Consider the following 26,000-nt stretch of genomic DNA (forward strand, 5'->3'; position numbering starts at 1 on the left):
AAAGCTGACAATCATCAATACTTGTATTTAACACTTATACACTTAACACTTACTATATATTTAACTTGTGCAGTCTGAATTCAGTATAGCACAAGTGCACATCTATCCACTTCATACTGGCTTTGTTCTTTATTTCTCTGCTGCACGAAGAAATAAAACCAGTGGTTTCTATGGTTTAGGAACAGTCTTTCAATAATTTCAGAACTTTTGCATATTAGTCCCTACTGAGATTTAATTTTCATTTTGAGGCTTTGTTTATTTAATAACAGAATTGAGCTTCATTTCACAATAGTTTTGTATGCTCCATGAATAACATATATAACAAAATTTAATTTGTATTGACATTAATGAATACTGTTTGCAACTCATTTCGGTATGAATCTGCAGGGAGCAGAGCCATTTGTGCTGGAGTGGCATAAAAGGAGTTGCACTGAGAAGTGTAGTAGGCTAGACTAGAAAAAAGTTAAAAGATGGACAACATAGTGAGGGGAGCTTACGAAGGCGGCAGTTCCCCTGAAGAGGTTTAAGTACTTTATTAGGCATTTCCAGAGGCCGACATCAGGAAATTATCTGGATCTCCCCTCAGAAAAGAGATAGTAAACAGTTTTTCCGAGAGTCATTAACCATTGCTTGTGTCTGAATATCAGTCCTCATCTAACACATCCTGGGATTTTTCAGTGTATTGAATTTGGTAAGGAAAATTGATGTTGAAGGAAGTCAAAGATGCTGTCATAATACATTTTTATTACTACCATGTTTATTGGGACTGAATGTGAAAGAAATGTTTCATTTAGGTAGTTGCAATGGCTCTGATTTAACCAAAGTACAGCACCCCTTCACAATTTCCAGCACCAACCTACAGATTTTACCCCTGGTGCTCTCCTTGTCCCAGGCCATTCTAAAACACATTTCGTTTCAGTTATAGAGAATTCAGAAAGTGTTCAGACACACTTTTCAGTGTTGTTGGATGTAATTTTAAATAAAGACAAAGTGAAAACATGTTTTTAAAAGGTCTGAAAATGTATTAAAAATCAAAAACTGAACTATCTCAATTCATAAAAATATTCTTACTCTTACTTTGAAGAAGCCCTTTTGGCACCAGTACAGCCTGGAGTCTTCTTATTGCACACCTGGATTTGAGAAGTTTATCCAATTCTCCTTCTCTGATCCTCTAAAGCTCCATTAGATTGGATGGGGTACATTTGTAAACTGCTATCTTGAGGTCTCCTGGGGTTTAAATCTGGGCTTTGGCTGGGCCACTCAAGGACAGTCAGAGAAATGTCCTGGAGCCACTCCATTGTTGGCTTGGCTTGGCTATATGCTTCAGGTCATTGTCATGTTGAGAGATGAACTGGTACAGTTTTTTTCAAGGACCTCTATTTGACTGCATTTTAATTCTGACCAGTCTCTCTCTCTGTTGCTGGGAAGCACCCTCATAGCATGACATTGTCACCTCCATGTGACTGAATTAGGTAGGTGATGAGTATTACCTGGTTAGGCATATTGGTTGGAGTTTTGTCCAAAGAGTTCAGTTTTGTCTCATCACACCAGAGTCCTTTAAATACCATTTGGTAAACTCCAAGTGGGATGTCAAATGTGATATCTGTTTAGCCACTCTACCATAAATGCCTGATTGAGTGCTGCTGAGATGGTTCTCCTTCTTACAGGCTGACGTATCTTAAAAGAAGACGTCTGAAGCTCTTTTACAGTGACTCTTTGGTCATCTCCCTGACCAAGACCCTGTTTGCCTGGTTACTCACTTTGGCCAGACAACCAACTCTAGTAATGAATCCTGGTGGTTCCAAATGTCTTGTATTTCACAATCGTTGAAGCCATTGTCCCCCTGAAAACACTCCAAGCTTTAGAAGTTGTTTTATACCCTTTCCCTTATCTATGCTTCACTACATCTATATTACGGATGTCAGCAGAGAGTTTCTTGGACTTCATGGCTTGATTTTTTGTCTTGACATGTAATGTGAATTGTGGGACCTTATACGCATAGGTGTGTGTCTTTTTTAAGCTATGTTCAATCAATTCACTTTACTATAAGTGGTTTGTAAGCTGTTCTAGAAAACAGGATGTACATGACCACAATTTGGAATGCAACAGGAAAGGGTCTATGAATCAGAGATTTCAGTTTATGATTTTAAAATAAACTAGGGGGCTCTGCCCCCTGCTTGCTTTGCTTGCCAACCTATGGGCTGGTGCTACGAGCTAGCTACTTCACGGCTCTGCCTCTCGCATATGGGGTAAGCAGATGTACAATAGACCTAACTATTTTACATTACAATGAATAATTAACCATACTAAAAAATAGTTAAACGTAATAAATTGAAAGAAAATTATGTTTCATGTTGTGTTAGAGTTATTCGTTGCGTTATACATTTTCATTCCATTTGGCTTTGTAATTAACACGCAGATACTTTTTAAAGTTACACTTTTACTGTAAAACTTCAGTAAAAATAATATTTGGAATTAACTATTCGTCAATATCACATTGAATTTTGATTCCGTGTTTGGAGTTGTATCATGACAACAAAACATATAACTGCTCATCAGTGAATATCGTTTCTTTCTCTCTAATAAATAAACTGACTTTTTCGAATGTTTGTCCCTGTGATTTGTTAATTGTCATAGCAAAAACTATTCTAACAGGAAACTGTAAACATTTTATTATGAATGGCATATCAAGATCTCCTTTGGTGTCTAATGTTATCTGTGGAAGATGTACTACATTACCTTTCTTGGATACATCCTTCTTTCAACAGTAATTCAGGCGGTGGAAGACCAGATGGTGTTAACCGTTGTAGATATTCTATGGAATATTGTAAGTTGATGTTTTCGTCTTCCACACCATCACCACCAACTGTTTCAGCATAGTCTATTGATATGCATTTAACCAGTTTGCCGTGTAACAGATCGACAATTTTCGTGTTAATTTGTTTGACTTCATCGTTTCTTGGTGCTAGGATTGCCTGTGTACTCATTTCTTCTGTTGATAACCCTTGGTGATGAAATTCTTCAATAAAATTTAGCCATAATAAGTCTTCTTTTATTGGGAAATTAAAGTGCGGAAGACGTAAAAATTTATAAGAGCTGAGAGCACAGGAACTGTGTCCGATAAGAGCATTGACACGAATGAGATGTGAGAGGACCGTGGGCATAGGCCATTAACCGTAATTGGCTGACGGGAGGGCGGGACTTGAGAGAAAACTATTGCCAAGAGATTTTTTCAAGATTTTCTTTTATAAGAGAGAGATTTACAAACCTTTCAAGTTTTCACTTTGTCATTATGGGTTATTGAGTGTAGATTAATGGGCAAAAATAGTAAATTTATCCATACACAATAAAGTGTGCAGAAAGTGAGGGGGTGTGAATAATTGCTAAATCCATCATATTTTAAAATTATCTAGAATGTATAAATGTCAGGCATTTTTAAAATCAATTGCATGCAAAAAGGTTGAAATGGGCAGGTGCCAAGTCCAAGTAAAATTCATAAAGAAATTTATGTAACTGACTCCAGGTTTGCCACTTGGATTATAAAGAAATGTTTAGAAATAGCTACTTAGAGCAAACGGGGGTGATGCTGAGGCACCCTCAGCCACCATGCAAGTTCTGGCTGCTATTCTCTGAATTATGCAACATCAACATATCGGACATAAGCTCAAAATTGTGACACATCTGTGTTGCCGGTCAGTTTGCCAGTGGCTATGGATAAATGATCAGTCCGACTATCACCCAACTTTGGATATCCTCTACCAAGAAATGAAAAGGACATACAGTAGCTGCAACTGACAGTGGGATCTGTTTCACAGATTTAATAACATTATCCATCAACTCATCAATGTCAACTGCAGGTAAAATGCCTATTATGCATTAGTTTGATTTCTCTGCATCCGTGAAGGCGTTATTGTGCTTAATCATTATTCGTGTAGCTTAGAAGGAATCACTTGTTAACTTGTTGTTGAGTTAGTGATTAGGTATTTTCCTGCTGTGGTCCTTGTTTGCTTTCAAGGCATCAACTTCCCTGTGCTGGGCCTCTGACTCTGGTTAGTACAATTCATTGAAAGTACTTTGCTTGACATGGAACTCTTTTATGACAGAGGCTATTTCATGATTCATTTGTCATTAAAATGATGGTTCTCTGTATCCATTTCCTCTTAAGACATTTTGACATGGACATTTTTGCTAGCTGTCTTATTTTGATAGCTACCTTGCAATGTTACGTCCTCGCCAGTTAGGTAATGTTATGTCATTGGTTAAAACGACTCTGGATTTTCATGACAAAAATATAATTGATATAATATAAATGATGATTAAGCTAGCTAATTTGGAGTGACACTAGAATGTATTTAGTGCAACATATGCACGATGATTCCTAATGTTGTATAGGTATACATTTGACAGGTGTATATGAATATAATGTTTGTGTGATTTAAATGATTTGGTGATTGAATGAGTGTGTAGGAGTGAATGAGGAAGTGTGTCTTTTATATTGTGTCTGGTGTTTTTGCAGGTTTGATGGTTGGTACAGCCCAAAAAGAATCTGCTGCGGAAGTATTTAGCCCCTAGTCAAATCTATTGGATGACTTCTGCTGCAATGTAATCAGTACGTTCATTCCTCTTTATAGAGATGGCTCATTATGTCCATTTCAACATGGATTCCTCCACCTTAATTACTTTTGATTAAATAGCATGCAGTTTAGGGCAGTTGGTGATTCAAAACTATCTGATGTGAGTATTTGTGCCTTGCAACAGACTCTTTGCTCACCCAGGGTTACTTACTACTCCCTACAACCCTGTAACAGAAAAAAGAAGGGTTGAAAAAATTAGATGGATCAGTGCTCAGGTGCATGTGAGGAAATTCCTAATTGCAAACAAACATAAATTTAAATTTACAAATTTAATAATGGGTTAAAAATGACTCTAAATGACTGAGTGTTGATTTTACACAGGGAGCAAGAACTTTAACATGTCATTTGTCATGTTTTTAGGAACTTCATCTGGTATGTGATATACTGTATATACTCACGTATATGTCAGGGCTTGAAACCTGAAAAATCCATCATAAAATCAGATTTATACGCCCGTTCAAAAATACGACGCTTAATTTTTTTTTTTACATCTTTGCTTCCTCCAATCTCGCACCAGTTTCTCAGACGCATCGAATTTTGTTGTAGCAGCGCAGTTACCAATTTCTTTCGCTACTTCAACGACGTTTAATTTAAAACCAGCTTCATATTCTCTTTTGATTGAACGCTCCATCGTAAATAAAGGATGCTCTTACGATAAAGGTGTATGAGGGTGTGAGATACAAAAAACACAAAACAGTGCAAACGTTGCTTCGGAATAGTTTGGGTATTACCGTGTGGTCACATAGGCACAATACATAGGAAAAAAAGGCAGTGTCCTCCATGGTTACTCTTTCAGGTGGGAGTTAGCATATCATAATCTCTTGGACCAATAGCGTGTGTTTGCTGCATTCGACTTTGTGAAGGACAGCCGGGTCCCATGCCCGGCAGGGACGCCCCTACTGCATTTGTTCCGGGGGAGCTACCATGGACAGCTCAATACCTCCCCCGGGATTCTTGGTGGCAGCCTCCCTGGCAGACGATGATTCCCCAACCTGGCGCATGGCTCCATGGGAGATGGAGTCCTCCACAGCCTGGTTGGGGGCTCGGATGGCCGCCAGGGGGAGCTGCATGGAGTCTGCAGCCCAGCTGGTCAAATCTTCAGCCCCACCCGGAAAATGCAATTAGGGCCAGGTGATCAAGCACCTGGAATGCTTCCGGGTGGGGTATAAAAAAAGGCCAGCCACCACCACTCAGGAGAGCCAGAGTCGGGAGGAGGAGGACTAAGCCTGAGGAGGAGTGGTGGAGCCAGAAGCAATATTGTCGTTATTGTGAGTGTTTTGGGACTGTGTTGGGCCTGTGGGACATGAGGAAGGCGTGCCCCACGGCTGAAGAAAAATAAAAAAGTGTTTATTTAAGTACGTGCCTCTGCCTCAGTCTGTGCTGGGTCGGGCGCTATATAGCGCCTTTCACAGACTTATACAACCGACATTATAAAATACTGGAAATTATACAGTAAAATCAAGCCCCACTGTAAAGCATTGTTCTGATCATTTAGCCCAAGTATTTACATAAGTTTTTACTGTGCTAACAGGTCAGTTGGGGATGCAGTGAACTTGGCTCTCCACTACATCTTGCAGTATTTAGACTCTCCAGCTACTTATGACAGGATCTTACTTTTGAACTTCAGTTCTACACTTAATACCAGAACTCCTCTATAGCAAACTTCTCAGTATAAATGTGAACTATGACACTTGTATTTGGATCCCTGACTTCCTAAGTAATAGATGTCAAACAGTGAGGATGGGCAAATATTAGTTAGGGCTCCTGACCTTGAGCATGGGGTCCACTCCAGGTTGTGTTCTTTCTCCTCTCCTTTTCTCTCTGAACACCAATAACTGTGACTGCAACTCTGGTGACCCATCTGCTAAACTGCTGAATTTTGCTGATGATATGAAACATCCACTTATACATCATGTTAAACAACCTTATACATATACAGTATAATGAACTGATTTATCTGTAAGCTAAGACAATAACAACAACAGAAGAGGCAAAAATCAAAACTTTGAAGACTGCAAGAAGGAAGTCATTCTCTGATGTAGAGGCATGCATAGGACCTTAATTTGGTGACATAAATGCGTGTTTCAACAACAATCACAAATATGTTGAATGGTAAAATGCTACTGCTGTTGTGAATGCAGTGCACTCTACCTTTTGCACCACACCTGAAATTTAAATAAAAAAAAAGAAAAAAAGAAAAAAAAGATAGAGTTGAAGAAGTTGATTGCTCATAACCAGCCAAGTATGAGTGCAACAGGAAAGGGTAAAAGCACTTCTACACTTTGTGATTTTGATATGTGAATGGCATCTGTAATTGGAGATACCTTATTATGTGGCATTATGCCAGAGCAGTTCTGAGGTACACATATGGGAGACAAGAAAGCTGCAGAGGAATCAGGTAAAACGCTTAACCTGTGCCGTGTCTAGGCCCTAGTTTTGGGGAACCATCCACAAAACCCATGGACCATAATAGAACAAGCATAGACACATAGAAATTAAATAATGCACAAACAAATAAACATAGAATCATGCAAATAATTAACATAATGAATAATATTAACACAAACAAATGAATCGGGCTTTGGCAAAAAAAACATAAAAAAGGGCTTTGAACAAGGGAGGAATCCTGGCTGAAATCCAACACACATAAACACCAACATATGTATTGTACATTGCAACCCAAATGTGAATTGCTGTCTAACTCTGCTCCAGAGAACTATTCAATAAGCACAGAAAAAACAGCCTTTATAATTACTCATGTAATAAAAAAGATCTTACACTAATCTGAAAACTATTGGTGCTACAGTTATTTCAGTTAGCTAAAAAAAAGTATAAAGTCACCTGAAATTCCATTGCAATGTTGTTGACAAGAAGAATGCAAAGTACAATGCCAGTTTCAATTTGACATGTGGAAAGGAGAACACACAAGGTGGCACATTGTGGATGGAGCAAGCTGCATGTAAAAAACACAGAGAGGCTGCTCACATGAAATGCTTCCTCAAGCACAAAATTGTGTGCAAATATGAAAATGAACAGTGAGCTTTCTTTGTAAATTGGAAGGACCCTTTTAGAAAAAAAACTGAGTACAGCTATATTGAAATTCTAGTGTGTGTATTGAATCACATACAAACAACACATATGTACACAAACAAAGATAGAGGACTGTCTATTCTTGCCTTTGCATACATTGTCAGGTATGCTCAATGTGCATTGTAATGTTTTCACACACTTTAACTGTTTTTGCTCTGTTGAAAGACCGGTTTCGTTCTAAAATAGTATTTATTATTTGTTCAATTACTTCTCTGATTTAAGTACAGTTTAAATGGCTGTTCAAATAAAATAAAATCATGTTTAATCTGAAGTTTAAAAAGACTCCAGTAATCATTTTGATATAAGAACAACTTCATTTTAGACATTTTTTGATCTTTAGGTCTATACTGTGATATATACCATTACTGTGCTACATTTAGTAAATATCTTGATATATAATTTTGCTTATTTTGCCCATCTCTACGTATACCTTTTAGTGAAATAACCACATTAGTGCAATTAATGTTGCAGTCTGACAGTTGTCAGACTTTTAATGACAATCTTTTTATAGTGAACATCTTCATATTTAGAGTTGGTTACTGCTGCTGCTGAAGGAGCCACTCAGAAGTACTACTGTGTAAATGGTTCCAGCAGAGTTCCAGGCACAACACTAATGCTTTCTCCACGAGTTGTCAGTGCATCAAAAAGTTGCTGTGCACTCACATATGCAGTACTGCAGGAACAAAGAGACATACTTAGAGCCATATAGGAATTGAGCTGGAAGCTCAGAAAAATCAGGAGGGTACTAACAGAAATATCATTAAATGCCCTTGTAACAGTTGAGGTTGTTATCAACCTCTCGAACCCTCAGGTACCACACCAAACACCAGGTAAAAGTATAACTTTTCTTAATTTTATTATAAATCCGTGCACAAAGAACCCTCCACTCCACACTACTCATATAATGAATAAACACTACAATAATCACAATTCCTCAACTCCCAGACACTTAGCCACCCTTCCTCCCAGCTCAGCTCAGTGTCTGGGCTTTCCCACAGTCCTTTTATACCCCCTGACCCGGAAGTGGTTCCTGTCCAACAATCCACAAGTCCTCATTACTTCCGGGTCAGAGTAAAAGTCCTTTTCTTCAACCTGGAAGTACGTTGTTTCTCCTGTTCATGTGACCAAGACGTACTTCCAGGTTATAGGGCACATAGCAGTCTGGGAGCCTCCCTACAGCAGCTCCTGGTGGCCCCCATGGTATCCAGCAGGGCAGCGCATACAAACTACGAGGTCTATAAGGCCCTGCTGGAATTCGGGAACCTCCATGCTGTTGGGAGAGCTCCACCTGGCGACCTGGAGGTGTGGGCCGGAATATTTAGCCGGCCATCCATCACAGCCCTATTCACTAAAAGTCGTTAAACAATCTTGTTAGAAAATGTATACTACCTGTCAAACGTTTTTGGAACACCTCAGTTTTTCCAATTTTTCTTCAGATGTAATCAGTTGAAATGCAATGAATGATCTACAATGGTGAAAAAGTAAGCAGGTTAGCATAAACTGAAAAAAATGGAAATTTCAGAATTTTACAAATGGGCCTTCTTCAGGGAGCAACTTATAGGTTACAACCTACAGATGTTCTTCAACAGTTAACGCTAATTAAGCCTTGAAAGTTGAAGCAAACAATTTGCACAGGTGTCCCAACTTATGTTAATTACTTAACACTAGAATCCCTGAAGCGTATGAATTTTTTTTGTTGTCCCTGACCTCCTTAAATTTTCCTGATATACGCTAAGAAGCTAGCTGTCACTGCACTGTTAGCCCACTTTTGTTTTGCAAATGTGTGGATAAGTAGAATGCAGCCTACTACAGCCCCTTTCCCAACCCCCCCCCCCCCCCCCCCCCCCCCCATTCCCATTCTGTTAAATGAAGGCATCACCATGCTGAAATCCTCACAGTTCAAGTCTGTGTTGAAGTGTTTATTGGATGATGCATTTGTAAGGAATTACACATGAATTGTATGTATACCTGTATATGCCGTGTCTACAACGATCTGTGTAGATATAGAATGACAGTGGAAATGCAAGGCAAGAAATGCTGAACACATGGCTGAAACAGAAAATGTTTTCATGTTTTAATAATAATAATGGCATAATTTTGACATGAAGTATAGGATGATGAAGCCCAAATATCCAATAAACACTTTTGCAAAAGTTGTAACAAAACAAATATGCTTTTATTCAAAAATAAAACCAAAGAAAAAGAAATTGCTCAATTGACATGTTGCTGAAGCCTAGCTATCAGTCGGGACAAAGTAAAAGACATTCGAATATGTGTGTGTTTACGCATCTTAGTTGTCACAGTGGTAACACTGCACTAGCATGGGTCTGTGCTGATGGCGTAGTGGATAAGCTACTGTTCACCAATAGCGAGGTAACAGGTTGAAATCCCGCATCGTCTCTGCATTTAGCACATGGAGTACTGAGCTACTTATTATTATTATCATATAACAAAAACATACATTTGATGTGTTTGTAATATCCAGTGTAAATTTTTGGTACTTCTAAAGGATGCTACATTTCCTTGCAAACGGACATTCGTATTAATAAGTCATTTGAACAATTTTTTTTTATTCAGTTTTATTCATGGATTCTTCAATAAAAAAAAATCAATCAAATGACATGTTGATGTGAATGCCCATGGGCGAGGAAAAGTAACATCCACCACAAACACTGCAGTGTCTGTTTGCTCAACAAGACACCAACAAGAAATGATTGAGCTGTGTTTGTGTGTCTCCTTTTATCTCTTCAGTGCAAACATTTACAAGTACCATAAATTTTATGCTGGCTGTTACAGACCCATATCAGATATGTGTTTTTATTATATAATAGTAACAAAAAGAGCAGCTCACTACTCCAAACGGTAAACTAGAGGATAACCCGAGATCGAACCTGCAACCCCTTGATTACAAGGCAGCAGTCCTTACCTCTGCACCAACTAAACTGACGCATCTACATCGTATCAATTGAGAGTTGGACTTTTTACACATTGCCAGTAACATGTACTGTACATTGAACAATTTCTTTTTCGTCGGTTATATTCTTGAATAAAAGTGCTCTTGTTTCGTTATACCTTTTTGTGAAAGTGTTTATTTGATATTTGGACTTCAGCCTTCACACATTATACACTTCATGTCAACATTTTGTTATTATTACTATAATGTGAAAAATGTTTCCGTGTTCAGTATTTCTTGCCTCACATTTCCTGTCCTACATTTACACATATCGTTGTAGACACGGAACACACATGAAATGTATGTATTTCAAATAACAATATATTATTTACCCTATACAATTCCAGACACCTAACTCCCAAATAAAGAGACTTGATTTAGTTATCTTCCTACAGCATAAAGTCACACCTTTTATGATGATTGCACATGCCTATGTCAATCAAACACAGGAAGATGTGCAGTCTGCTTGTGACTTTACATTGTAGGAAGCTTTTATATAAGTAACATTTTTTTATATAAAAACCATCAAAAAACATAATCACAAACAGAACTTTTGCATGATATCTTGGTGAGCTCTGTAGACCCGGCTGTTTGATTGAAGGACTTGTATGTGGCAGATTCACTGGCAGGATGACACCCAACCTCTTGCTGCATCCAAACGGTGCCAACTTTTGCCTTTATGCCTGGTGCAGCTGTGTTGTTCCTTGTGTGACAGGACGTTTCTTGCGGGGAAGACTTCTGTTCTCTTTCTCTGATGTAGAACTGTCATCTTCATCTGTGTTCACCTCTGTTATACCATGTCTTTATTTGAAAACTAACAGTGTCAGATTGGGGGGAGCATGAACATGACTGAGATAATAAAACCAAATAATAAAAAAATGCTAACCTACAAGTGCCATAAATTTATACGAGGTGTTACAGACTCAAATTAAATGTTTGTTTTTATTCAATGATAGTAACAATAAGAGCAGCTCACTACTGGAAACGGTAAATGCAGGAAGGACCCGAAATTGAAGTAACAACCTCTTGATTATGAGACAGCGTTTCTTACCTCTGCACCAGCCAAGCAGACGTATCAGCACTGTACCCTAACCCAAGTTCTTTTTCTTCGGTTATATTCTTGGGTAAAAGTGCACATGTTTTGTTATACCTGTAACTTTTGTGAAAGTGTTTGATATTTGGACTTCAGTCTTCACACATTATACAGTTGCCATCAAGCCGTGTTCTGTGACTCCTCTCGATAATGTCCATGGTGCACTGTTAGATGAAATACCTTCTTCTGGAAACTCCAGTAACACCAACACAACCCTCAGCAACCTTCAGGGTCTTGTCACAGAAGGTCTCCCACATCACATTAGGAAAGGCAGTCTCACCCAAGTCTGCAAGTTCCTCACACAAACTGAGTGCAAACTCATTAGAAACCGTCTGGTCTTGGAATCTGGCCAAGTCTAGTCTCATTGTCCTATTAGGTGGTAACCTATGGGCCTAAGCTGGATCTTCAGAGTAGTAACAAGTCTGTGGTCCAAATTCACAAACTGGGAAATTCTCTAGACCCTGCAGTTCTGCAGGAGCCTCCAGTGTCTGTCCACAAGGATGTGATTTCCTTCATCGCATCATCAATATTGAAGTACCAAATCCAATGATGCAGCTCAGGATGCTGGAACCAGGATCCAGCGATCTTCAGCCCCTGACCTTTTGAAGTCAAGGGACTTGGAGCCATTTTCACCATGGTCACCAGACCCATGGGGACCAACGCAATCCTTATAGCCAACCCTGTCGGTGCCAGAGGTCGCATTGAACTCACACATGACTAGAGGAGTGTCACCTCGCAGGCACCCATCAACCACCAAGAGAAGTTTCAAACAGAATGTCTACCACGCCGTGACATCACTCGCTGTGGTCGGAGCATACACTGAGACAACAGACAAGGTGCCTAAAGGGTGCTTTAACTGGAGTCTCATAATACTCTCATTGGGAGTGTTGACATCGGTCAACGTCGGGTGGAGCCGATCTGCCACACTAACCGCTACTCCCTGAGTATGACATCCTTCACAACAACCAGACCAATCAAAGGTGTACCCACCTACATAGATCTGGCCAGTTCCAGGTCAACGTATGTCAAAGAGTGCTGCCACCTGTCACGTCTTTCCATCATGACAGCCATCTTCCTCAGGCTTCGTATAACTACAGTTTAGGATTAAACCAAGAAAGAGTGATTTCCAAAATACCAAATCTAAACAAAATATATACAAGTGCAGACAATGGCAGTGCAAATCACGTTGCCAACTAATGGTAAAATAGATGTGGGGCATAATTGTTATCACTGGCAAAGCAGATCACATTTAAAGTTATGCTGCTGCTTTGGAGTCCTTGACCTGTAAGAACATGGTAAAATTTGTACAGAAGCTGGTGTTTTATTTTTAAAAGAGTTGAATAAAATGATATGATGATTTAATGACTGGAAGTTAATTTGTTTTCGATTTCTCCTCACAAATCATGGTTAATTTTGCCAAATTAGAGACTTACAGTATGTATAATTTGTTCATACCTATTACCTTGGCAGGAGGCCATTTAATGATTGATTTTGATGTTTAATTAACATTCACAGTTGTGTACTTGAAAGATCAATTTCTGATATACACAATCTAATTATACTTAGCCAGTAGTAATGTATACGTTGTGAATGATTGAGGCACTGTCGTCCCCTTGAACCCTCAGATCAGACATCAGACACCAGGTAAAATCCAAAGATGAATATTTATTATTATATCTAACGTGCACAAAGCACCTACACTCCACAATACTCATATAATCAATAACCAATGCAATAAACCAATCAATAATCAATCCTCCACTCCCAGACACGTTGCCACCCTTCCACCCAGCTCAGCTCAACGTCTGGGATTTCCCATCGTCCTTTTATACCCCCTGACCCGGACGTGTTCCTGTCCAACAGTCCACAAGTCCTTATGACTTCCGGGTCAGGGTAAAAGTCCTTTTCCTCAGCCCGGAAGCACATTGTTTCTTCTTGTCATGTGATCATGACGCACTTCCGGCAGGCCCGGCCTTAGGCATAGGCGAAGTAGGCGACCGTGTAGGGCCCTGGATCGACGGCCCTCCCCTTGCATGTTTAAATCACGTGGGCTAGCGGGGGCATGTCCGCGTGGGCGGCTGTCTATAAAAGCAGAGCGGTTTGAGTCAAGATCTCTGTGGGTCGAACGTTCACAGGGTTCACAGGGTGATGACCTCGTAACGTTACAAGAAAACGTCTCCTTGGTCTAATTTTCACGCATTTCGCAGAGCTTCCAGGGGGGCTCTGCCCCCCTCAGGGGGCCCCTGGACCCCCCTTTCGCCTAGGGCCCCATAATACCTAAGACAGGGCCTGCTTCCGAGTTATAGGGCACGTAAGAGTCCTTGAGCCTCCCTGCAGCGTCCTCTGGTGGGCCCCACGGTGTCCAGCAGGGTTGGGAATAAAAACTCTATTGTCCATAATTCCCTGTTGGTCTTCAGGGCACTTCCATGCTACAGGGAGGGCTCCATCTAGCGGCCTGGGGGTATTGGCCGGGATGAATGGCCAGCCATATCTCACAACGTTAAAAGTTTATAAAATTAAAGTCTCTCACCAATGTTTACAATATGAATTAGGCTGAATTGTAGAGTTTAGTAAGACTCTAGGGGTTGCTGTTGCCCCTTTCAACCCATCTAGGGGTTGCTGTTGCCCCTTTCAACCCAACAGACAGACATACTGAACACAGGGTAAAATCACCAAGAAGGTTTTTAATTGTTTTTCTTCTTCTTGTAGTGCCCTGAAGCACCTCCGCCACCATACACAGGCAATACAATACCAATAATAGTCACAATAACGCACAAATCTCTCCTCCACACCTCCCAGCAAGCTCTGTTCTCTACCTTCCGACTCCAGCTCACTTGCTGGGTTCACAGCTGTCCTTTATATAGTCCTTGACCCTGAAGTGCTTCCGTTCTTACATCCCTGTGATTTGCCAGGACTTCTAGGTCACATGGAGGACTTGAGGTTTTCTTCAGCCAGGAAGTACTTTGAGGCTTCCGACCCCATGACTTGGGAGTACTTACAGGCCATATGGAAAATAAAAATCCCCATATCTTCCTGCAGCGTCTTCTGGCGGCACCCACGGTACCCAGCAGGGCTGTGATGCCGAACTTCAGATTCCATGTTGCACTGTGGGAATCCAGGGCACCGTTTCGCTCCAGGGAACTCGCCATCTGGCATCTTGAGGGAGGCAGTGTCCCACAGTAGCTGCCTTCCACCATCCTTCTCTTCTTTGGGTGTCCCAGCTGGGTTGAGCAGCTGGTAGTCCGCCACAATATGTATATGTTTTATTTAATTGTGACAACATTCTTATAAATATGTATCATAGACTTTATGTACCATTTTGCATATACACATATGTTTCACAAACTGACTGTCTTCATCCTGCTAGGTCGCTCTAGTATTGTGCCATACCAAGGACCTAGGTTCAGTTTTCATCTCACTCTATATGGGATATGTAATATACAATACAATGTAATCTTGTCTGTGAGTGTTTCTGTGGTATTGTGTCATATCCTAAACATATTCATTTTAGTTCAGCTGTCTACTCTGAATTTGCCTAGTCTGGGTATAGCTGTGAGTGTGCTATGCAGTGGACTGATATTCTATCCTATTTATAAAGAAAAAAGCAAAAGTTGTCCCCAGGGAGAAGTTTGGCTTGTTACAGAAGCTCTTTAGATAAATAAATAAACAGCGTATGGTCTGAACACACACCAAAGTGACTAAAAATCAAGAAAATTATATACAAAGAAAACCTGTGACTTGGCAGTTACAGTGAGTCATTATGCAGGTGCATTAATGCTGTTGTAAAGAAGCCACCAGTAGTGTTTCTTGACACACTTCTGCTGAATGATACGTTTGTGTCCTTAGTTGTTATTGTGTCAGAGAGAGAATGTGTAGCATTGTCATAGTGGCACTCAGTTATGTTTTAATTTTCTCCTTTGCTACTCACTCCAGGCGGTCCAGAGTGTGTTCTGTAACTGAGCTTGTCCTTTTTAAGTAGCTTGTTGATTCAGTGGGCATCTCTTGAAGTGATGTTACCAGACCAGCACACCACAGCGTATAAAATTGTACTGGCCGTCATAGAGTTGTAGAAGATGTGAAGGGTGTCATTTCCTAAATTAAAGGAACACAGTCTCCTAAGGAAAAAAGCCTGCTCTGCTCCTTCTTTTATAGTTCCTCTGTGTTCTGAGATCAGACCAACCTGTCATTAATGTGGACCCCCTAGTATTTGTAGCAGAAGACCTACTCTACATCCACTCCTTGAACTGGACATAGAGGTACTTCGGTGCAGCGAAAGTCAATAACAAGTTCCTTGGTTTTGCTCGTGTTAAAATGCAGACAATTCTCATTGGAAAGTTCTCCACCTGACCCTTGTACTCTGCTTCATTCCCTTAAATAATACACCCCATAAATTCAAAATCATATGAGAATTTCTGTAAATGACTGGTGTTATATGTATAGTCTGAGGTGTGCAGAGTGAAGAGAAAATGAGACAGGGCTGTTCTTTGTGGTTCTCCAGTGTCACTCACATCAGTATCAGAAACACAGTCTTGCGTCTCACAAACTGAGGTCTTTCCAAGAAATAGTTCATTAATCAGGATCTACCTGCATATCTCTGAGTTTACCCCTTAACATGAATGATTGGATGGTATTGAAGGCACTGGAGAAATCAAAAACCATAATCCCCACAGTGCTGCCAGCTTTGTCCAGGTGAGAATAAGCCTTGTGGAGCAGTTAGGACTGAAGCATGCAATTATCTGTCTTTGTCCGATAGGCAAACTGCAGTGTGTCCAGGTGGTCTACCACAAGAGGACTCATATAGTCCAGGACCAGTCTTTCAAAGGTCTTGATCATGTGAGACATAAGTGTCATTGATTTGCTTTCTTTGGAACAGGAACAATGCATGTTGTTTTCCACAGCAGCAGCACTTTGTGAAGCATTAGGGACAGACTGAACAGGAGACAGAGGACACCACAAAGTTTGTCAGCACAGGTCTTAAGAACTGCAGAAGAGACAACACTAAAGCAAGGAATATCACGATCATGAGTTATACATACAGCAGAATACTGACAGGGTGAACAACTGGCATAAACTTCGGATCTCTTGTGAGTCTTATGCAACTGTAATACAAAAAGGTGAAAAATAGATGTTCTTCACAGAATACTGTATAATAAAAATGAAAATGATTTACTAATCTTTGTATTTTATAAGGTTTGTTTAAGTTGGAGTTCTAGATTTTACATGTCTGATAGAGTTAGAAAACATTTTTTGTGTTTATGTTTCTTGTTTTTTGTGTCATTTGTACCTGGGAAAGTAAAAATATGCCATATTTGGAAATTGTCTGTGTTATTGTCAATGCTATATTTCTGAAAATATACATTTTTCTGAACATTTGAGGAACTTATTAGAACTGTGAATATATCTTCAGTTGTACAGCATCAGACAGAGGAAATTAATACATACAATAAACATGAATTTTAGGCTTATTAAAAGAAGACTGTGGAAAATCACAAATAATCCATCCATCCATCCATCCATTATCCAACCCGCTATATCCTAACTACAGGGTCACGGGGGTCTGTTGGAGACAAATCCTGGGCAGTGCTCCAGCCCACTGTAGGGCACGCACACACACACACACACACACACACACACACCAAGCATACACTAAGGACAATTTAGAATCGCCAATGCACCTGACCTGCATGTCTTTGGACTGTGGGAGGAAACCAGAGCACCCGGAGGAAACCCACGCAGACACGGGGAGCACATGCAAACTCCACGCAGGGAGGACCCGGGAAGAAAACCCGGGTCTCCTAACTGCGAGGTGGTAGCGCTACCCACTGCACCCTCACAAATAATCAACTTATTAAAATTAATTATGCAAGTAAGCATACAAGATTAGTAAAGAAGCTAACCAAAGGGTTAAAATGAAAAAAGAAAAGGTCTTGGTCAAAGAGCTTCAAAAATAACAAAGGTCAAAATATTACTCAAATGCTTTTTAAATGAACTTACATAATTGAAGTAAAAAGGGAAAGAAATTCAATACAAAAGAAAAAAACTAAGACCTCAAATTAAGCAAAGCATCTTTAACAAATACTGTTAAAGTGGGAAGGAGAATGATACGAAATCCCAACCTGAAGAGGCAAAACCTACATTTTCAAAACATTAATTCTGTTATTAAAGAAAACCTAACCAGAAATAACTATAATAATAAAACTTAATTATGGGGAGAATGGATCAATTCAGTATAAAGGGGAGTCAAAGATAAAGAGAAAGGAACTTAATTCCCTAACATTTAAAATGGGGCTCAAAGAGTCTTTAAATGAAGACGTCTTGCGTAGTGGCCACACCTGCAGGTCTAGGGGTCCCACACACTGAGCTCCATATCTAATGACACAAATACAAAACAGGCAAAATGAAACCTTCAAAATATTGTTACAATTATTAAAAAAGTTAACCAAAAGATAAAAATATTTTAAACTGCAAACAGATTGAAGCAAGTAAGAAGGAAAAATAAATAAACCAAAATCAAGGACCAATTCCTAGTGTAGACCTGATAATTTGGAGAAGAGTAGGAAATAAGAGTACTGGTTTCTAATGAACATTGTATTGAGTCTTTAGTATTGATAGTATTATGTCCAGTCACTTTATAAATAATGACATTTTTAAAAACACAGTGATTTAATTGTGAATAGCGCAAACTAACATCTAAGCATCATGATGAAGTCTTCAATGATAAATGATTGTCTTCTCTAATTGGTCAAATACAGTATAAACCTTTTGCTTCTGCTGTTGTTTCAAATGTACAGTTACCTAAGGGATAAAAATGTAAAAAAAATTCAATGGCATTGTCTCAAAATATTTAATCTAAAGTCAGCATTCAAACCATTTAGTCTGTTTTATGATATAAATAGGAACTGAGGTAGACAACTGTGTGTGCATTGTTCATTTAGCTTCAGCGAAAAGGAAAGAAATGCCACAGAAAAGCTTATATGGTTAGTATTGAGTATTTTTCGTTTAAACTGAGGGGTCATAGTAATGACAATTATGAAACAAAATCTTCATTTTCAGACTAGAATCAAATTCTAACAGTAATTCAGAGTATTGAAAGCATTTGAAAGGTAACAATGTAAGAAAAAAAATCCTGGTCATTATCACTTTGTCATTTGAAAGCTTCTCTTCAATTAACCCTGTAGCTTTTAGCACGTTTTCTATTATTAGTTGAAATAGTAATACATTGTTAGTTCATTTGTAACAAGTTTTACTTTTGGACAGTAGCCGCTGTTTGTTAACTGTCTTTTTCTAAGTTTAATCCTGCTTGACCTTTGGATCAGCTTCATATGGGGCTCCCAGCTGTCACCAGCTGGAAGTAATTTCCTCTCATTAGGGTGCATTACATTGTTAACTGAGATGCTGAGAGCTTATGGGCAATTTACTTATCCACATTGTATGTTGTTTTCCTACAGTATAGTCCTAAAACCATCTGCCAATCAACAGATTTGAAAAGGTCATTTATTTGAACTTGAAATGTTTCAAAGGAAATGATAGATCAAAACAATATCTAGAAAAAGTAATTTTTTTAGAAAGAGCTTATAATATAGTACACTGTTCACTAACAATGTATATGTCTGTTTTAGGGCTACTGATTTTATTTCTATCAAGTATAATAAATGACCTAAAACAAAAGATTAATGGAGTTGATTCTCTTTAGTTTAAGCAATTCAGGATTAACAGTGTAACAGTACTTCATGTGACTGAAGTATTTAAAATTTTAAAGGGAATAAGTATGGCATACACCAGGTGTTACTTTAAAATGAGTTCTTCAGCTAGCACATTGGTGCACTAACAGAAGCTTAAAGGTTACATTTCACACTTGAGATTTTGACTTGGTTGTTTTTGAATATGTTCGATGAATAGATATTGACGTCTTATTTTGGGCTAAATTTAGCTTTATTTTCAAAAATATCTCTCATTTACTTAAGGATACCATAAAGTATTTTATTTCATTGGATCAGAAATGCTGGTATTTTAAAATGAATACTAACAGCTGTGTTAAATTAAATATTAATTTATGCAGAGTTTTATATTGAATTATATTTAAGTGGTTAGCCATAGTCAGATGAAGCCACATTTCAAAAGGACAACCTGTAGTACTGCACAAACCATTAGAACTTTAGAAAAAAGAACAATAACTTGCCATTTGGCCCAACAAAGCTTGACAGTCCTGTCCATCTAATGTCTTCAGATAAACATCAAGTTGAGGTTTGCTAATCCCTAAAGACGTACTGTCTACCACATACCTTTTTAATTTATTCTATGTGTCCATGGTTTGTCATCTTAATGTTTGTGTAAAATCTAGCCTTAACAAGTTGTTAAACTAATTTTAAACAGCCTGAATCCACTGTATTAATTCTTTTCATCCATCCATCCATCCATTATCCAACCCGCTATATCCTAACTACAGGGTCACGGGGGGTCTGCTGGAGCCAATCCCAGCCAACACAGGGCGGAAGGCATTAAACAAACCCTGGACAGGGCGCCAGCCCACCGCAGGGTAGACACACACACACACACACACCCACACACCAAGCACACACTAGGGACAATTTAGGATCGCCAATCCACCTAACCTACATGTCTTTGGACTGTGGGAGAAAACCGGAGCACCCAGAGGAAACCCATGCAGACATGGGGAGAACATGCAAACTGCATGCAGGGAGGACCTGGGAAGCAAACCCAGGTCTCCTAACTGCAAGGCAGCAGTGCTACCCACTGTGCCACCGTGTCACCCTAATTCTTTTCATAATTTTAAAAATATTAATCATGTCATTTCTTAATCTATGTTTGCTTGAGCTGAAAATTTTGAACTCATTTAATGTTTCCTCATAACTCATACCCTGCAGCCCTTGAATCAGCATAGTTGCTGTTCTCTGGACTTTTTCTGGCACTACTATGTCTTTTATTGCAGGTGAGGCCTACCTAGTGCATCATAAAACTTAAGCATAACCACCTTCGACTTGTGCTGTACACATTGTGCTATACAATATAACCTAATGTTGTCTTAGTCTTAATGGATTTTGAACACTGTCTAGATGTAGATAGTGAAAAGTCTACTTCCAACTCCTAGTTCCTTCACATAAGAAGAACTTTCAACTTTCAAATCCCCCATTGTGTATTCAAATCTAATATTTTTTTCTTCCTACTTTTGATACTGTTCCTTTGCTTACATTTAATTAAATCTGCCACATACCTGCCCAAGCCTGTATTCTGTCCCAAGTCTTTCCATAATGATTCAACTGATTCTGGACTATTTACCATCCTACCTAGCTTGACATTATATGCAAAATTAACAGCTTTATTTTATTCCTATCCAAATCATTAAAAAAAAAAATCTCTCTCTCTCTGTGTGTGTGTGTGTGTGTGTGTGTGTGTGTGTGTGTGTATATATATATATATATATATATATATATATAATCTATCTATCCATTTTCCAACCCGCTGAATCCAAATACAGGGTCACGGGGGTCTGCTGGAGCCAATCCCAGCCAACACAGGGCACAAGGCAGGAAACAATCCCAGGCGGGGTGCCTACCCACCACAGGTCACACACAAACACACCCACACACTAGGGCCAATTTAGAATCGCTAATCCACCTAACCTGCATGTCTTTGGTTTTATATATATATATATATATATATATATATATATATATAATAAAAGCCAAATACCACTGACTCACACATCATGAAATCTCCAGAACCATGAGGACTTGGGACTTGAAATTTGGAATGCAGGTTACCCTTGGCCCATAGGTGCTCGCTAAGAAACAGTTTTAAAAATTTTGTGGTCTAAGCACGAAATTTCTTATAGTTTTTTAGACCCGTTTGTATGTCTGTCCACTTTTCACTTGAGAACTACTTAACGGATTTAGATCAGGTTTTCTTTCTATAATTTGCTTGAACGTTCTGTTGATTTTGCGACTTTCTCATCGCGCTAAGTATAATAGTTAGCTTGCGGTACTGATTTATTAGTGCAAATCCAAGAGAGACTCATTGGGCTGCAGGGAGGGGGGCAGGGCCCTCCTCACTCACGTGTCTGCCTCTGGGCGTAATCTTAACTCTGCTTAGTTAGTGAACGAAAGGACTACTTAATAGATTTAGATCTTTTTTTTTGTCTATAATTTGCTTGAACATTCTGGTTGATTTAGCGACTTCTCTTTGTGCTAAGATTCATAGTTCGTTTGCAGGAGCAATATATTCTCACTAATCCGAGACAGGCCGCGGGCCGAGGGGAGGGGGAAGAGTGACGCCAGGAGTAGAGAGCTGGGCGGGTCCACCTCACTGTCCTGTTTCACTAATACGCGGGCGAAGCCTCAGGTAATGGGGTGTGTGTGTGTGTGTGTGTGTGTGTGTGTGTGTGTGTGTGTGTGTGTGTGTGTGTGTGCGCGTGTGTGTGTATAATATAATATATATTGTCGCAGGTGGCCAGGATTATTACCTGGCCGGGACGCCAGAAAGGACCGGAAGGTGGCGAGAATAGCTTCTGGGCCACGAGGGCACAACCGCCATGGAGCAGGAGAGGACCACGGGAGAGGAGAATGAACTGTCGGACTTGTTGGGACCCGTGCCCACCGCCTGGGGGCACTTTACACCTCGTGGGACCCGGATATTGTTACTTCTGCCACACACTGCAAGATGGCGGAGGAATCTGCCAGGAAAGTCCGGAGTGTTTCCAGGGCAAAGGACAGCACTTCCGCCACACCAGGAAGTGCTGCCGGATGGACGTCATTAGCCACCTGGAGCACATCCGGGCGGGAATAAAAAGGGCAGCCTCCTTATAGTCATTGAGCCAGAGTCGGGAGTGGGAGAAGGACAAAGCTCCCTGGAGGAGAATAGAGGCGGCCAAGGACTGAGACAGAGTTGAATTGTGGTGATTATTGCTGAGTGCATTGTGTGTTGTGGTGGATTTGTGTTTATTTAATGTTAAATAAACGTGCGTGTTTTATAAAGATGTGGTCTCCGACTGGTGGTGTCCGGGCAACTATCACAATATATATATAATATATATATATATATATATATATATATATATAATATCTTATAAATAAGAAAGATATATTATTAAGAGAAGTAGTTTTGTTTTCTTCTTCTGCTTAACTGGAATTTTTTCTTCTTTCCTCTGTGTCTCTTGGCCATCCAACCTTATCTTCAGACTGTCATTTAAAAGCTTTAAAAACAATTATATATTTCAGGACACTACTTCTCTTACAGATTTAAAAAAAATAATTAATTGGGTTAATGGAGCTTTAATGTATATTACCATTCTTGGAGGCTGCCCATAATGTCTTATACCATGCATCACCTGAAACATCACCTTTCTTGTGTTTGTATGAGTAGAAAGGCTGTTTATTAGATTTGGTCTCAGTTTCCTTCTTTTTTTCTTAGTCTATCTGAATACCTTACTTGATTACGTGATACATGGAAGGAAGTTCGAGACATCCTACGGATAGCAAAAATCACTGCTGAATGGTTGTTGATCACAGAGGTCATAAAGCTCCTGTGTTTCTGGCTTGGGAAGAGGATGTAGCTTACATTCGTTCCATCTTATAAATTATCCACACAATTAATAGGCCCTTATACCATCTTAAATCTAGTGAGTCCAATGTCATATAACTTACTTCTCCTAGTTGACCTTAAAATTCACCCAGTGTTCCATGTCTCCCATTTCAAGCCAGCATTTTAGTCCCTATTTTCATTCCTATACACCCTGCTTCAGTTTGGTGGGGTGGGGAAACTTAATTCAGACTATAATGTATTTGTATCTGGAAGAGTTCTGTTGTTAAATATTTGGATCACTGGAAAGTTTATGGTCTGGAGAGATGCTCATAGGTCCCTGTCTTTTATATTTGTGCTCCTGTTTTGCTGTATTCTTTTGATTTATGATTCCCCAGGAAGTTAAATGGGCACATCCAGAGTCTGCGAAATGAGAGTGGGACTTATGATTTGTTAATATTAATTTTTTTTGCTCTGAAATTTTTTTTTTCTTGACAGTACTTAAACTTTTTAAAGGTTTTCAATATTAGAGAATGTTAGGATTATGGATAACATTTACTAAACTTTCTAGCTTGTTTCTGAGAATTTTCTAGTCCTGTAGTTTAGCAAAACTCTGAAATCAATGTTGCTTTGTGACGCCTGGTTAGTGTTTTGGTTTTTGTTAAAATGTATTTTAATTCCACAATATTTTGATTTTAGCCTTCTTTTTGACTACTCTCATCCACCTCCTGACCTTAAAACTTACTTTAACTGGTCCTTGCTACTTCAGATCAACAGCAGATAAACAGATGATATGTGAGGTAGAAGTCAATGGCACATCCTTCAATAAGATGCACCTTATTAAGAGGTGAAATTTAAAATATATCAAGGTATTTCCCCAATACTGTGATTATTGCACCTACAAATAATCACTTCTTTTTGTATTATTTAATATTTCTGCAAACTCAGTATTTAGTAAGTGAATGCATTTGTTATATTTTGACTAGTGAGCAGCAATATTTGCTTTTCTTAGATAATTGCACATTACTTTTGTCCTTAGAAACAACCTGTGTAATGTAAATAAAGCTACCAGATTCTTTGTGAAACCACTTAACTGATCATCAGCCAATCACTTCATTAACTGCACCAGGCTTTAATTACCTGCATAACTGATATGGAAGCAGTGATGGATTATTTACTTCTTCATACAAAGCTACCGAATATTTTCGAATTTATTTCTGAACTAGCAAAATACCCGCGCTTTGCAGCGGAGAAGTAGTGTGTTAAAGAGGTTATGTAAACATATATATACATATACATAAACACATATATATACATATCTACATATATACATCAACATATATATACACATACATATACACACATACATACACACACATATACATATATACATATACACATACATATATATATATATATATATATATATAATATACACACACATACATACATACATACACACACACACACACACACACACACACACACACATATATATATATATATATATATATATATATATATATATACACATAGACACATATATATACATATTTACATATCTACATATATATATATATATATATATATATATATATATATACATATCTACATATATATACACATATATATATATACATATCTACATATATATATATATATATAATTATATATATATATATATATAGACATACATATATACATACATACATTCAGATATATATATATATACATATCTACATATATATAGAGCCAAATCCCTGCGCTTCGCAGTGGCGAAGTACTGCTTTTAAATTTTTATTAAGAAGAAAAGAAAACCTTTTTAAATTGAGGGAAAATATACCAATAACAATTTGTTAAGGATCTGTTTTTTTGTGAAGCTGCCTTTACACAGCCTGTCCGCTGTTTTATAAACGAACACCATATAAGGCCGTCCTTTCTCCTTGCTTAGCGGTTCTGTATTCTTTTATTGTTCGTTTATTATGATTGTTATAGTTATTGTGTAGCTATTTGAGACTCACTTTTCTGTTCAGGTACCCATTTCCTTTATGTAGTCCACGGATTGTCCGCTATTTTTTGTCCGTTTATTACAATTATATTTATTTATTAATTACCTTCTTTAGCTGACTGCCCGCTCATATAAGGCGCTCTGCTGTTTTTTTGTGAAGCAGCGTTTACACAGCTTTTCCGCTGTTTAATAAATGAACGCCATATAAGGTCTTCCTTTTTCCTTGCTTTGCCAAGGAAGCAGCCTTTTTATTTAATCCACGGGTTCTCCGCTGTTTTTTTGTTCGTTTATTACGATTGTTATAGTTCTCTTTGTATACCACGTTCTCAGTTCAGCACTCTGGTTGTAATATGACCAAGCCGTGCAAGCTTACTGTTGAGAATGCAACGTATAGTTGTACAGGAGAAAAGCAATCTTGCCTCAAATCAATGGCAACCTTTTGTAGGTCTTTGAACGTAATTTAAACTTTAGGTTTACACGGTGCTTTGTTTCCGAAGTACCTGCACTCATGAATATGTCTGTATGCGTCAGTCGCTTCATATGTTCATGTGAGCCGCTCTCTTGTGTGATGTTGCGATGTCCACGGCTTTATTTAATGTTAGCTAAGACCCGGCACTTAAAAGATTCTCGTACTGCATTCACAGTCAGTTCACGTGATTACGTGGGTGGCGTGATGACGCGATACGC

At 38.8% G+C, this 26,000-nt stretch overlaps 1 protein-coding gene across 2 annotated transcripts in view; it reads left to right on the top strand.

Annotated features, from left to right (window-relative positions):
* LOC114665604 (echinoderm microtubule-associated protein-like 6) overlaps positions 1–26,000 on the top strand; it is a 352,025-nt gene that overhangs the window by 121,925 nt on the left and 204,100 nt on the right. The gene's annotated exons all lie outside the window — the stretch shown is intronic.

This window comes from Erpetoichthys calabaricus, chromosome 15 (assembly GCF_900747795.2).
Source record: "Erpetoichthys calabaricus chromosome 15, fErpCal1.3, whole genome shotgun sequence".
NCBI classification, from domain to species: domain Eukaryota; kingdom Metazoa; phylum Chordata; class Cladistia; order Polypteriformes; family Polypteridae; genus Erpetoichthys; species Erpetoichthys calabaricus.